The sequence below is a fragment of the Cryptomeria japonica genome, chromosome 1 (assembly GCF_030272615.1).
Source record: "Cryptomeria japonica chromosome 1, Sugi_1.0, whole genome shotgun sequence".
Classification (NCBI taxonomy): Eukaryota; Viridiplantae; Streptophyta; class Pinopsida; order Cupressales; family Cupressaceae; genus Cryptomeria; species Cryptomeria japonica.
In genome coordinates this window covers 10,879,709-10,895,621 of record NC_081405.1, presented here as the reverse complement: position 1 = coordinate 10,895,621, position 15,913 = coordinate 10,879,709, and positions in this window count along the sequence as shown.

Sequence of the window (15,913 nt, the reverse complement as noted above, 5' to 3'; positions counted from 1 at the left end):
TAAAAATTAAAAAGTTTATTTAAAACCTATTAAAAATTTAAAACATATTAAAAAGTTTATTTTTTATTAAAAAAACTTAATGAAAAAAACTTTTTAAAATACATTAAAGCTTTTAATTAATAAAAGCATTTAAAAAAACATTAAAAAGATTTAACTAAAAAAGTTTTAAGTAAAAAAACTTTTAAAAAGGTACCTTGCGTACCTCTACGCAGGGATGCAGTTATTTTGGCTTCAAAACGACAGTACGGTGTGCATAACACACAAGTTAGTTGCACGTTTTACACCGTAGATTTTGCAAACAACGACTGCAATTGACTAACATTTCACTAACTTTTTTAAAAATAAAACAAAATAAACAAAATACATTTCAATTTTTTTAAAATAAAACAAAATAAACAAAATACACCCCCTTGGTTAAAATTTAATTCAGAAATTTTTCTAAAAAAATAAAAAAATAAAAAAATATTTATGACAATTGTACCTATATCGGTACCGTCGCAACCGAGGGATTTCATTCTAGGTCAGGGTGATGGAGTCCAATTTGGACAAATGAAAAGGCGATCTTAAGGTTTTTAGGCCTTCTGAACACGATGGTGATGACAGATTTTGCCAAAAATGCTCGAAAATTGCAGATTGCTCCCGGGATGTCACCACCCTTCACCTTCAAACGACTCTATATTTGGCCTCAGATGTCGGATTTGGACGAAACAAAATGTGATTCTGACTTTCTCGAACCTCCTCAATCCAATGGTGACCTTAGATTTGACCTATCGATCTCTAACAATAACCTACAATAGAAAGCTCCAAAATGCATAACCCCAAATAACATCAAATTTCTCTCAATTGGCAAATCAATGGCCCTCAAATGGCTCTGATACCATGGGAGAATTTGCCAACATCTAGAGTCCAATTGATAGCACATAAACAAAAGAGAACAAAATATGTGACAAGAATAAATTGTATTCCTATCAATGATGCAAAATTCCCAACTAATTGAGTTGATTGATTGGATTGTTAAATACAATGCAAATGAGTCTACTTATAAAGGCAAGGCCATATGGATATGTGAGCACACAATCATGACATGTAGCTCAATGAGAAACAAGGATAGGTAGGGGTAGGTAGGAGTAGGTAAGAGAAATAAAAAATATTCCACAAGAGGTGGATCAACCACCAAAGGTGGAATGTAACAACAAGATAAGACTACAAAAGGTAGAATTTCTCCTACATGCATCATCCCTATGTGCACACCAAGTGTCTCAAATCCAAACTACTATGAAATGCATTATCCTAAGTCAACTTAAGTAAAGTGTAATTACGAGGTATAATTTACACTAACACTCTCGATGGTTGACATGTATAGCTTGGTGCATCAACATGTAGCAATATACAATGATACACAACAACATGAATCTTCATCTCCCATTTAGACACTTGGGAAGATGAATATGCATTTAATCTTTGTAATTACCAACAATGAGTGGATCCTTCCTCTATGAATATAAATACAATATGTCATAGATATTTTTAATTAAGTATTTTGTTTCAACATGTCCTTAGATGTACAAGTACACTCACCTTCCAAGGATTGTGGAGACACATGAAAATGACTTAGGATTGCAAGGTTAATGTCACCCTATCCTAACATTAAAGTTGGACAATATTTATAAGTTATATCACAAGCTACTCTCACCAAGAGTTTTTACACAAGAAAAATATAAAATCTAGATTGAAATATGTTCCTCTGTACATAATAATCATATTTTGTTACCCTCTAGTCTGTAATAGATGTTCAACAATGACCTTGGGATTCGCGACATGTGCTTAACTACCTCCCATGGATCCTTATCTCTAGTTGTTGTGGTGTTCATTGACAGCTCGAGCTTTTGGCATAACGACTGCGATGTCCAACAAGTGGTATTAGAGTGTTGGGTTATAGGTTCGAATCCTGCGGGTCACACTGAGGGGGGGATTGTTACCCTCTAGTCTGTAATAAGCTTTCAACATTGAGCTCAGGATTTGGGACATGTGCTTAACCACCTCACGTGGATCCTTGTCTCTGGTCGTGGCGGCGTTCATTGACAACTCGAGCTTTTGATGTAACAACAACGGTGTCCAACATATTCTTTGTCTACCTATATGTAGATATATTCAATTTAACCAAATATCTACTTTTAGAAAATATAAACGTTCATTTAAATTAAATTTTAAACAACCTTTGATAGAAACTCATAATAAAAAATAAAATTATAAAAGTTAGATATCGATTTAAAGCAATTTGATGCAATCTAAATGAAACTACTAAATTGTAATGATTAGAAATAGGCATATTAAAATATATTTTTTCTATGAGCATGCTACCTTACAAATGATTTATCTTTCCTTAAATTGACTTGTCTCCTAAAAAACCAAAAATCACACCATTACTATGTATAATCCAATCACCAATTTAAAATGGTCATGCCCCTAAGGATTATGTAATATAGTATAAGCCTTTAATTGTACCTACTTATGTAAGCTCTAAAACCACCCATGCAATATATGCTACACATGTTAGATCACATAGGATAAGGTTACATAATGCCCACTAGTTGGCACAACCAACACATGAGATCTTTGACAAAATGTTGTAAATAAATATGGTCTAATTGAATAACATAGTTGTGTGATATATTTAAAGAAGGTTTGTTGAAAAGATATTATTATTTTTAAGTAGTATGCTCAAATAGGAGTTTTAGAATAAAGTTGAGACATCTATCAAAGCATAATTAAAAACAAGTTTTTATAAGGCGATGTAAATACAAGTGTCACTTCCAATCATCACTATCTTCGCAATAACTTATACATAAAATTCAGTAAAAATATATTTATGCACAAATTCTCTTTTGAACATTTTTAAATTGATAATTTTTGTTTATAGCTTACATCGTACAAATAAGATTTGAGATTTCTTATATTTCCCTACTGCATCATGTTATGAGATAAGTGTGGCTTTTCTAACTTATTGATATCAATTTAAATTCATATTCAGTTATCATCGATATTTAAAAAATATGTTTAAATAACAAATACAAAATTAATGTCTTGTTCTTTCAAATTGTTAGTTTCTTTACAATAATTGAATACGAATTATTCATTGACTGGTTTTCTAAAAATATTATAAACTTTAAATTATGGAAGGAATTTTCATCACGTCTCAAGTATAATCAACGTAAATAGTGATTACAATCATCTTGTAGGCACAAATATGAGACTAATGTAATAGTGGCCTTTCTACTTGACAATCTTGACTAATTGCTTAAGTATTATCGGTTGCCTTCTATCGTAATCTTTCTATGTGTCATTGATATTATGAAAATTTATATACAAAGGGATGAACTAGAGACATTACTTAGTTGGTGTAGTCACATAAATCTGTCCACTTAATTAAATGAATACTTAGTATTTATTTGATTATTTAACCATCAATTAATAATTAATTAAATTAATATTTAATTAATTCATCTTAACCCTCTTCTCCTATTAATTAAATAAATTATTCAATTTATTTGATTTAATTCACTTAACCAAATTCAGACCATTAATTAAATAAATAAATCATATTTATTTAATTAAATCTTCTCTCACATTTAAATAAATTAATATTTATTTAAAACCCCCAAAAACCCACCTCTCACAATTATTTTAAATAAATAATTTATTTAAATCACCTTTATCCTCCACCCACTTGTATTTTCCTACAAAAGCAAGTTGCACAACTATTTTAAATAAATTATTTATTTAAAATCCTATTTATCCTCACCCACTTGAAACCTTTAATGGTTTCCCTTAAAGTATTCAAACTTGATGGCTTTAAAGTCTTCAAACTTGATGGCTTCCTTCTATAGTCTTCTTAAGACTTTAATGGTTTTCCTTAAAGTCTTCAAGCCTTTAATGGTTTCCCTCAAAGTCTTCAAGCATTTTAATGCTTTATCTTCTTTTTCTCATTTAAATAAATTGATATTTATTTAAATATTTATCCAAATGCAACTTACACCATTTAATTGAAATAAATGATTTTATTTTAATTGAAAATACCAAAATTTCTCCCACTTGCATTTTCCTACAAAATCCACTTGTATGCCTAAACCCCTTCTAAATTCTTCTAAACCCTTCCTAATTAGCCTAATCCATCCCCTAAATATTGTCACATTCCTAAGCAAATTGGAGTCATTTCTCAAAGACTCCAAAGTCTTTGAAAAGCAATTAATGCTTTGTGTGTTCAACAAATTAACCCTCAAAGTCTTGGATAACCTTTGAAAGCTTTCAACCTTCAACCACTAAATGGCTCAAAGTCTTTGAAAACCATTGAAGGCTTCCAACCTTCAACCACTTAATCCCCAAAGTCTCCAATAACCATTAATGGTTAATTCAACCCTCCCACATGGTTAAAACATTTGTTTTGACTCAACCTCTACCCAACCCAAAGGTCTCATCAAGCCTTTAATGCTTTGACCATGATTATCTCTTAATCATTTGCACAAAGGTTTATCCTTGGATTAACTCTTAATCCAATGGGTAATCTTAATTTAGACTTGACCCTTACCTTCTAGATAACCATGAAGTCTTCTCAGGCCTTTAATGCCTCCAACCTCTTCTCTCAACCCAATCCTATGTTGAAACTTGTCACCATTTTATTGGTGCCAATTGTGCACATGGATCCCCAACTTTCAATCCTAACCCTTGTTAAGATTGCTCAATCTTAACCCTTCATTTCCCTATTTCTTCTATAAATAGAACCCTTCTCCTCAAGCAAAAGGAGAAGCATTTTAGAGTATTGTTGTTATACTGACATTAGCATAGAGTTTTTTCATAGCATCACTATCTACTCTTGCATAGTATTTGCTTATCATATTCAACCATCTTGAATCTCCATATGGCATCCATGGCTAGTGCTAAAAGCTGAGAGCTACACTCATTTGGGACTTGGAGAGGAGAGGAACAAGGGAGGAGCAACTATGAGCATCTTGATTAGCTATTTCATTATATGTTTATATGCTTTCTATTTCATGCTTAATATCTCTCTTGATATGCCTGTTTAGGATAATCTTTTGTTGCTAACACTAACGTTTGTTTCTTGTGCTCTTGTGTGTGTTGCCATCAAACAGATTTTCTAATCCTTTTTGCAGAGCATCATTTGGTGAACCCGACGTGAATCCAAACACCAAAAAGATCAACTTTTTTTTTTTTTTTTTAAACCAATAACATGTTTGAATGTTGAAAATGTCACACAGGTTGCGCTTTTGACACTGTTTTGGTGCGTTTGACATTATTTTGGCGCTATTCACCCTGTTTTAGTGCTTTTCCCTTCTCTGTCTTTCCCTTTCTTTTAGTGCGTTCGTGTTAAATAGTGCCTCTATTCAAACACAGACTAGCGCTATTGTAACAAAACGTTGTACAAATCACCTTGTAACCAAAAAAAAAAAACCAAAAAAAAAAAAAAATTAGGCTTGTAGAAGCCCACCAAATAGGGGGATTTTACTAACTATTTTTCTCTTTTGTGCAGATTTAAATTAGATTAAAAAGTAGATTTATATTTTTTTACTAACTTGTTTTTGAAGTTGGTTTTAAAAAAAGAATCACACATTTGTTTGGGGCTCTTAAAAAGAATTTCATTGTTTAAAGGTAAAAAGAACCACAAACTTATACAAAAACAACTTTATTTTTTTGCAAGTTAGGAAACAAACTTCGTTTTGGTGCTTAAAATCAACAAGGCAAATTTTATTTCTTGCATCAAGATAAAACTCACAATCCACACTTCCATTTTTGGTGCAAATAAAATTCACAATCAACTTGTCTCATTTTCAAAGCAATTTTACTTCATGCAAACGTGTTTTTCATTAAGTTGACCAGGATTTTCAAATTCTAGTTTACTCAAACAATTGCCTTTGAAAATTAAAAAGAACACCATGATTGTTGGAGCAACATCTCCAAATAGTTAAATCATCTTTGCAAATGCTGGATTAAAAAAGAACAAGTGTTTTACGTATTTGGCACACTTGTGCAAAAAGTCAGTCGAGTGGACCTACTTCTAACACACACTATCCTCTCCCTTGGCTCTCGTGGTCCTAGGTGCAAGAGAAAAGTGTTAGTAACACTCAAATTTTATCTTTTTAAGAGAGGCCTGCCAAGGGATCGATACTCTTGGGAACGACCTCGAGCGGTAAATCCTTCGAGCCGCTATAGAAATCAGGTGAGAGCGAAAGTTGTAGCCTTGGGTATAGCTGTTCCTACAGTGTAACTGGCCGAAAGGACAAATGGGCCCCACCACCAGTTACAAGGCTCTTAAGTGAGTCACTGCAGAATGAACTTATGTCCAAAAAACATCGAACATGACTAAACACCTTTAAGTAGTAGCCCACCCGTTCTATTGATTGAGGATATTTGCGATATAATTTAGTGCAAGAGCATAGATGGTTTTGCTCCCAAGATACTCACCATACATATTTCCTTGAGTAGAAACATAGCTTTTTGAAAAGTCACTTGTGGCTTGATAAAAGTGGTGACTCCCCCATCATAGGGATCATCTATTTGTTATGCTCGTGCAAGACTTAGTATATCACATCCTTACCTGCCACGGCGGGATTCATAAGGTATGTAGTACCAAAGTCGAAGAAATATCAAGATGTGGGCTAAATTTATCACAACTGGCCATTTGACCTTAGGGATAAAGAGTGTTTGAAGTGTGTTCGTTTTACAGACCTAGTGCAAATTGAGCCGACTTCAGGCTTTGGAAATACACTTTAAAATAAATCTAAAGGAAGGGTCATATACAAGTCCAAAGATTGGGTTGATCTAGACCCATACTCATTTGTGCCTTTGAGGCAACATTCTTGTGTTTTTGTGCTTGCTTTGTTTCCTTGTCAAAGAAAAATCAGAAAATCAATCCCAAAAACACAGTATTCATCCAACATTTCTCAAAAACAAACAAAAATACCAAAAACAAAGTACAAACAACAAAGAGACAAAATTTATGACCATTCTTCACATCTTGCGAAAGAAGAAGTGTCATCAGAATATTACCTTGAAAAGAAGACCATTAAGCTCAAAGGCTTTGATCAAAAGGAGGAAATTCTTCTATCTCAATAGACAAATCTTTGTCTCACATAGAGTCTTTCTACATCACATGCGTCTCTATCTTCAAGGTAAAACAAACGAATTTGATTCCGAATCATTGAACCGCAGAGCTTTTATGCAATATAGAGCTCTGAGTTATCACAAAAATCAAGGAGGAAAGATTAATCCCAACTTCTTCCCAAACATCTGTATCACCTACAACACAGCTCGAGAAGTGCCACCAACGCCTGAAAGGGAAGAAGTAGAGTTTGTTCCATTTGTAACACAAAGTTTTTATTGAAGTTGAAAACAAAACATCCATCATCTCATTCATACATCATTTTTCCATCATCAATTCATCCCAAAACTCTCAAAACATTAAGAGGTTCTTGTCCCAAGTTCTCTTTTAGATATTGCTTGAAATCAAACACATCACATCACTTTTAGATTGTTTCTACATCTAGGATAAGCTCATCCTAAGAGACATATCTACGCAGGTTAAAACTAGTTCATGAGTGAATCCTCTCATTGCTAGGTAGTCAAAATCTGTAACACATCTCAGATTTCTCTACACCTTATCACATCCAAACTCCTCAAAACAAACAAGCAATTCAAAGAAGGAATTTCGGTTACATCTACCTTAAAGTGCTAGAGATCCCCATACAATACAAATCACCAATCATCAATCTTTCATCAATAACTCATCATCATCTTCAATCAACTTCAACACAAACTTACAAACAAAATGGCTCAAACCCGATCGCGATCAAGGCAACGAGAAATAGAAATTGAGGAAGAAGAAGACAACCTCAATGAATTTCAAGAAGCACTTGGAGGAACTGTAACTGATGAAAACCCAAGTACTCCCACTCCTTCAACAATCGAAAGGGCTCAGCATAACCCTCACTTCAACAGATTATTTGATGAAATATTAAGGAGCAATGCTGATGCTCACTTCTTAAAACTCGCTCAAGAAGGAGCCAAACTCCCCTCGGACTTTGATCTTGCCCAATTAAGACAAGCATCAGAAAGACAAAGTCGCCATGAGGAGGAAAGGGGTAGAAATCACATCAGATATAACATTCCTCGAGGTAACCCACCATCTCCTCCTCCAAATGAAATAGAGATGTTGCGGCAACAAGTCGAGAATCTCGCCCAACAACTTCATAGTGGTGTTAAGACCAATCAATTCTCACTTAACGACATCTGTCCCTATCCTTTTGATAGGAATCTTTATATGCCACCCTTTCCATGTGGGTTCGAAACACCCAAATTTGAAAAATATAGAGGAAAGGGGGATCCCCGTGATCATGTCCGAGAATTTCATTCCGCTTGTCTTGAAGTGGCTTATGAGGACACATACCTAATGCGCCTTTTTCCCCAAAGCTTGGGAGGAACCACCACATCATGGTTTTCCCGACTACCAGGTGGCATTAGAACATTTGAGGAACTCATCCAGAAGTTCCTATCTCATTACTCTCATAACATTGAACGCAACATCACCATGGCTGATCTATGCAACACCAAACAAAAACCAGGTGAATTATTCTCAGTATTCCTGCAACGATGGCGCCAAATGTCTAGCAGACGTTCTCTTCAGTTACCTGAACAAGAACTAGTGGAAATTTTCATTTCCAACTTAAACGAAGAAATGGAATTTCACCTGGATGTCAAAGACACAGACTCCTTTAACGATATGATCACCAAGGGTATAAAATGTGAAAGGGCACTCATCAAGAAAGGACTCATCAAAATCTTTAATGAACCAAAAGATGGTCCTCGCCCGCGCTTCAATAGCGATAAACCAAACTTCTGGAACAAGAATAAAAATATCATCAACGATGGGGTTGTGGATGCTCGAACTATCCAAAATGCACAACCTGTGGTTCGATTTGCAGGACAAAATCCTCCACCTCAAAATAACACAAATGTTCCTCCTAATCAAGGTCGCATCACATCTTAAGATGAACCAAGACCTCGTCAGCAAAAACAAAAATGCACATATACTCCCTTAGGGGAACCCATTGAAACAGTGATGCGACAACTCATTTCTCAGAATTTGATCACTCTACCTAAGCTATCCAACTATGAACCTCAGGTCAAACCGGCATGGTGGAGAGATACTGAATACTGTGAGTTCCATCAAGGAAGAGGACACAAGACAAGTAATTGTCACCGATTGAAAGATCTCATTCAGGATCTCATTGATCGAGGAGAAATTGAGATTGAAGGACATGACCCAAAAACAACCAATAATGATCATCTGATGTTCAAAAATCCACTTCCATCACAAGATCAAAGGGGTCCTTCCACTTCCAAGCGAGGTACTGATACCACTAATTATACGCAGGCTGCGTATAACTACACTGTAAATCACCTGTATGATGCCAGTGAACAAATTGCAACTATAACCTTCAAAAATCCCACCTCAAATTGCAATGTTGTTACACGTCGTGGCAAGGTCACCATCAAGGCAGCTCCATAGGGCACCACCTCCGTCCCAAAGCAATATAATCTTGTGGAACAATTAGATAAAACGCCTGCGCTCATATCCATTTTAGAACTATTGTGCCTATCGCCATCTCATAAAACAATCTTGGATCAAGCACTCCAAGAGGCGTTAGTCCCTGCAAACCTGAACACAGACCAATTTCAAGCCATGGTTGGAAATCTAAAGTCATCACCTTGTCTCACTTTTTCTGAAAGTGACAACTCTTCCTTCCAACAACCTCATAATGCTTCACTACACATTGAAGGCTTTATCAACCAACACAGGATCAAGCGAGTCTTGATAGATAATGGAGCAGGCCTAAACATTTGCACACTACAGTTGGTCACAGCATTGGGATATGCAATAGAATCAGTGGATCCTCGCAAGAAGATCACCATCAAGGCCTATGATGATGCAGAGCGTTCATCCAAAGGAGCTGTGGTACTACCAATCCGAGTCGATCCTGTGGTCAAGCACATAATTTGTCAGGTTCTGGACCTTCCTCTACTATATAATCTATTATTAGGAAGACCTTGGATACATGCCATGCAAGCCGTTCCATCTACCTACCATCAATGTATCAAGTTCCCACATAATGGTGCAGAGATCACAATCCTGGGTGATGCAAATCCCTTTGCATTTTGCCATAATATCAGCCATCAACCAGAAATTACTGTTCCTAATAATAGGGAAGCCATTTCCTCTACATCATATGTAAGTCCCACCTCTCTTGCCAGTTTGAACACCCCTATACCCAAGCAAGAAAAGCTTAAAATGAAAGTCGCAGAGGAAGGTCCCGGGGAATATAACTTAAGTCAACTCTTTTGTGTGGGACAAATGCCCACTTCTCCTAGAACACATGGTAAACCACAGCAGTTACTCCAGCAACGACTAATCACGCCAGCATGTGCTTGGACGCCTTTCGTCCTTGGAAAGAGTCAAGAGGAAGAAACACAAGATGAGGACCTAGCGGACTGGATCTATCAAGATCCCATCACCACTGACAAACCGCAAGTTACACTTCCTACGGAACAGTATGGTAAAGGCCTCCTCATTATGCAGAGAATGGGGTATGATGGTCAGAGTGCTTTGGGATCCTGCCAACAAGGACGACACGAACCTCTACTACCAGAATTCAAGCCCAAAGGTAATACAGGCCTAGGCTTTGAAAAAGAGATCCTTCCTAAACTCAGATTTAAAGGAAAACCTAGCAAACCATTTTGCCCACCTACTATAAAGAGGACACCTTTCATAATCAAAGCACCATCAAGCAATATTGTCACTGCCCCATCGAGGCTCACAAACCCACCGCAACCGTCATCAGTGCCAAAAATCCCACCAATCGAACTAGTAATCCCATCCACAGCAGTCATCACATCAATAAAATCATTCACAGCCACAACTATATTGGAACCCGTAGCAGCATCTATGGCACCAGCCGTTCCAATAGAAGCCACTAAATCAACACTGTCGATACTTCCAGTGACAAAACCTTTAAACCCCATCACAGTTCCTGCAGCACCGATCACCTCAAAGGTACATAAACCAATCACACCTGCAGTATTCAACTCCAGCGACATCCCAGTATGGTATAGCAATCGAATGCTGGAAAGTGATTCAGAGACCGACTCACATGAGTGGGAATTTGATTCTGTACAGCTTAACACTTCAGATGAGGAAGACAAGTCACCACCTCCGCCACGCAAAGACATTCCTGTTTACGGAGAAGCACAGATAAAGACCACTTGGGTACCTGAGCTGGAAACATCTTCCACAGACCCTACGTCTCATCCTACGCTGGATTCTGACAGGGAGAGTACCATCAACGACCTTCACCACACTGTCTTAACCCTCACTGATACATCTCCCGCACTTAACTTAATCGATGAAGTAATGCTCATTATCCACCCTGAACTCATCGAATGGAACCAACCAAATCCCCCATGTCTTGACCTCTTCCAAAACGATGAGGCTATCATTGACTTTTTGGAATTAAGGGATAATCTACCAAGCGGGGATCACAAAGCTGGATTCGCCATTGAACTTAATAGCGCAACATACTTCGGGGCGGATGCCAAACCCTTCAGCTGCAAAAATATAACATTAAAACATGGATCTTCCAGTGAAAACCACACTGTGGCACTGTTTGATCCAACAAAAGTAAAAAGAAAGAGCGTATCCAACGGTGAAAACCTCTCTGAGGCGCCTGAGGATGAAGGGTTTGACATTCTCCCTGCTAATACACAACAGGAACGATCGACGATTCTCATTGGGGAGACTAAAGAATACAATGTGGGGACTCCTGAAAACCCTCATATCATACATCTGGCATCTCTTCTCACTCCAGAGGAACAGCCTCAATTTATAGAGTTCTTCCAACAGCGTCAGATCAACTTTGCATGGTCATATGCAGACATGCCTGGGCTTGATCCTGATTTAGTCATGCATCATCTCACAGTAGCAAAAGGAGCCAAACCTGTCAAGTAGAAGCTTCGTAAGATGCATCCTCAGATTGCCGTGCTAGTCAAAACAGAACTCAAGAAACTCCTGGATGTTGGTTTCATTAGACCAATTGATTATGCAGAATGGATCTCCAACATTGTACCAGTTGGCAAACCAAACGGGGGCATCTGCATTTGTACAGACTTCAGAGATCTGAATAAGGCATGTCCTAAGGATGACTTCCCTCTACCAAATATCGACATCATAGTAGATTTGACAGCAGGACATGCCATGCTTTCACTCATGGATGGCTTTTCGGGATACAATCAAATAAAGATCGCACCAGAGGACCAACATAAGACAGCCTTCAAATGTCCATGGGGCACATACTGCTGGAATGTAATGCCTTTTGGTCTAAAGAATGCAGGAGCGACCTATCAAAGAGCAATGACCACCATCTTCCATGACATGATGCATACTATGATGGAAGATTATGTGGATGATTTACTAGCAAAATCACTTACTAGAGAAGGACATCTTCACATCTTAGATAAAATCTTTGATAGACTGGAACAATACCATGTTCGACTCAACCCAAAGAAATGTGTCTTCGGAGTGACCTCCAGGAAGCTTCTAGGATACATTGTCTCAAGCAAAGGTATTGAGGTCGATCCAGCAAAGGTTAAGGCAATCATGGACATGCCACCTCCAAGGAATATCAGTCAGCTAAGGACACTACAAGGACGGCTTCAATCCATCCGTAGATTCATTGCACAATTGGCTGATAAGTGTCACCCATTCACACACCTGCTACACAAGAACATCCGCTTTCAGTGGGATGCCCGATGCCAGCAAGCATTTCAGGCGCTTAAAGACTATCTCATGAATCCACCATTGTTGATGCCACCAGATCCAAGTAGACCGTTGTTACTTTATATCTCAGCGACAAGTATAGCATTGGGTGTACTACTGGCACAACATAATGCAGAAGGAAAAGAGTGTGCTATTTACTACATCTCTCACACACTGGTGGGCTATGAACTCAATTACACACCTATTGAGCGAGCTTGCCTAGCAGTAATCTTGGCAGCCACTAAACTGAGGCACTATCTGTTAACACACAAGGTGCAACTCATTGCAAAGATTGATCCACTCAAGTATTTACTTAGCAAAGCAGCATTGACAGGTCGCTTAGCCAAATGGGTGATGATTCTAAGTGAATTTGATATTGAGTATGTGGACCGTAAAGCTATCAAAGGTCAGGTTATTGCAGATCAGTTGGCCGATGCACCTCTCATAGGTGATCATCCTCTCATTTCCAATTTTCCAGATGAAGAGATATTCATGATTACAGAAGCACAGTCATGGAAATTATACTTTGATGGTTCATACACTAGGCACGGCTCGGGGGCAGGCATTCTGTTTATCACACCTCAAGGTGATAGCATCCCGAAGTCTTACAGGCTCACATTTCCATGCACAAACAACATAGCAGAGTATGAGGCCTTGATCACAGGACTCAGGTTAGCCATACAATGGAAATTACAAGAACTACAAGTATATGGCAATTCCCAACTGGTCATTCAACAAGCAACAGATGAATATCAGACCAAAGATGATAAACTCATGCCATACAAGCAAATGGTGGACACTCTAAAGACATCATTTACTACTATCACTTTTGAGCAGATACCAAGAGATCAGAATCGAGCTGCTGACGCTATGGCTACCATCGCATCTCTACTAGATCTTCCACAGAATTCAACACGCTACGAGTTCTTGGTAGAACAACTTTGGATCCCCGCTTATGATATCCCCGAATCTGAAATGATATGTTGCCTTGTTGGTTTTGAATCCCCATGGTACGGTGAGTTCTACACCTATCTTCGCGATCATACCCTTCCTCCCAACCAATCGAATAACCAACGTAAAACCTTCATTCGCCAAACTGCTCGATATACCATTATTACTGAAACCCTATACCGACGCGGTCTTGATGGTACTCTCCTTCGATGTCTAGAACAAGGTGAGATAACAAAGGCTTTGGAAGAGGTACATGAAGGAATTTGCGGGACTCACTCAATTGGTCCATCACTAGCCAAGAAACTCATGCGAGCTGGATACTATTGGCCATCTATGGAAAAGGATTCCTACTACTTTGTCAGGAAGTGCAAAAAATGTCAAGTTCATGGCGACCTAATACATGCACCAGCTCAAGAACTGCAACCAATCACAACACCATGGCCTTTTTGTCAATGGGGTCTTGATCTTGTGGGTAAAATCCATCCATCTTCATCCAATGGCCATAAATTCATTATTACCGCCACCGAATATTTCACCAAGTGGATCGAAGCTGTTCCACTTACCCAAGTCACCGGCAAGCAGATCGCCTCATTCATCCTCAATTACATCATCTGTCGGTATGGTGTGCCCATGTCCATTGTCACAGATAACGGTCTTCCTTTCAAAAATCAGGATGTTCGTGAGCTTTGTGAGAAATTTCATATCCAACACCGCTTTTCCACTCCCTATTACCCACAAGGCAATGGTCAGGCCGAAGCATCCAATAAAAACATATTGAGGATCCTAAAGAAGACAGTCAATGATGCCGGCCGTGATTGGCATGTTCAATTGAATCCAGCGCTATGGGCATATCGAACTAGCATTCAGACCCCTACAGGTGCAACTCCTTATTCATTGGTCTATGGTGCTGAAGCTATCTTACCTATTGAGGTTGAGATACCATCCTTACGAGTTTCATTGCACAATCTCATCGATGATGAAGCATACAGAGTATCCCGTCTTCAAGACTTAGAGTTACTAGATGAGAAGCGACAAGCTGCATACAATCACCTCAAAGCCTATCAGCAGCGCATGAGTAGAAGCTACAATCACCGAGTTAGATCTCGTACATTTGAGGTAGGTGATCTTGTTCTTCGAGAAAATCCTCGCAACCAACCAAACAGAGAACATCAAGGCAAGTTTGAATCAAACTGGTTGGGCCCATATGTTGTCACTGCTGTATTCGGGTCCGGGACATATCAGTTGGCTACATCAGACGGAGAACCGCTCGCAGATCCAATCAATAGCATGCACCTCAAACGGTTTTATACCTAAGGTATACAGAGCATCAAGCTCCCCTACATATCAGAAAATATCAAAAACATTCAAAAAATGTCCTAAAGAAAATACAAAAACATTCAAAAAAGTAAAGAAAAATCATGCATCCAAACGGTGAACAACCACTCCAGTGGCACCTTGGGTAAGTACAATGGCGAAAACCTGGCAAACAGGCGCCACTCGTAAAGGCAATGGCTCCAGTATCTTTCAGGCTCATTGCGATCACATTCATACATACACACATCCATCCATTTAACCATGGCTTGTTATTTGATCTGTCATCCAAGAAAGTACTTCATGCGTCTAGCATCCCGCTTTTTCATAAATCATGTCCAACTTGGGGGCAATGCCCTTACAATCTAGATGATGGAAGTGGATTCTACATTACTGGTGATTCATTGGCAAAAACATTCAAAAATGTCTCGCAAAATATCAAAAACATTCACAAACAATACAAAATCCAAAAACATTCAAAAATGACTCACAAAATCCACAAACATTCAAAAACTATTACACAAAATCCAAAAACATCGACAAAACCATTGAAAAATCACACAAAAACATGGCAACACCTTGTACATACCCATCCATGCAGATACCAAAATAAACATTGACAAACTACTCACACAATGACCATTTACCAATCAACCACACACTCAACATCAACAATCAAACTGTCTTCAACAAGGATGCATCATTCCTTACCAAAACAAAAACAAAAGTGACATTTTCTTTGACAAGAAAATTATGTTAAGCTATCAAATA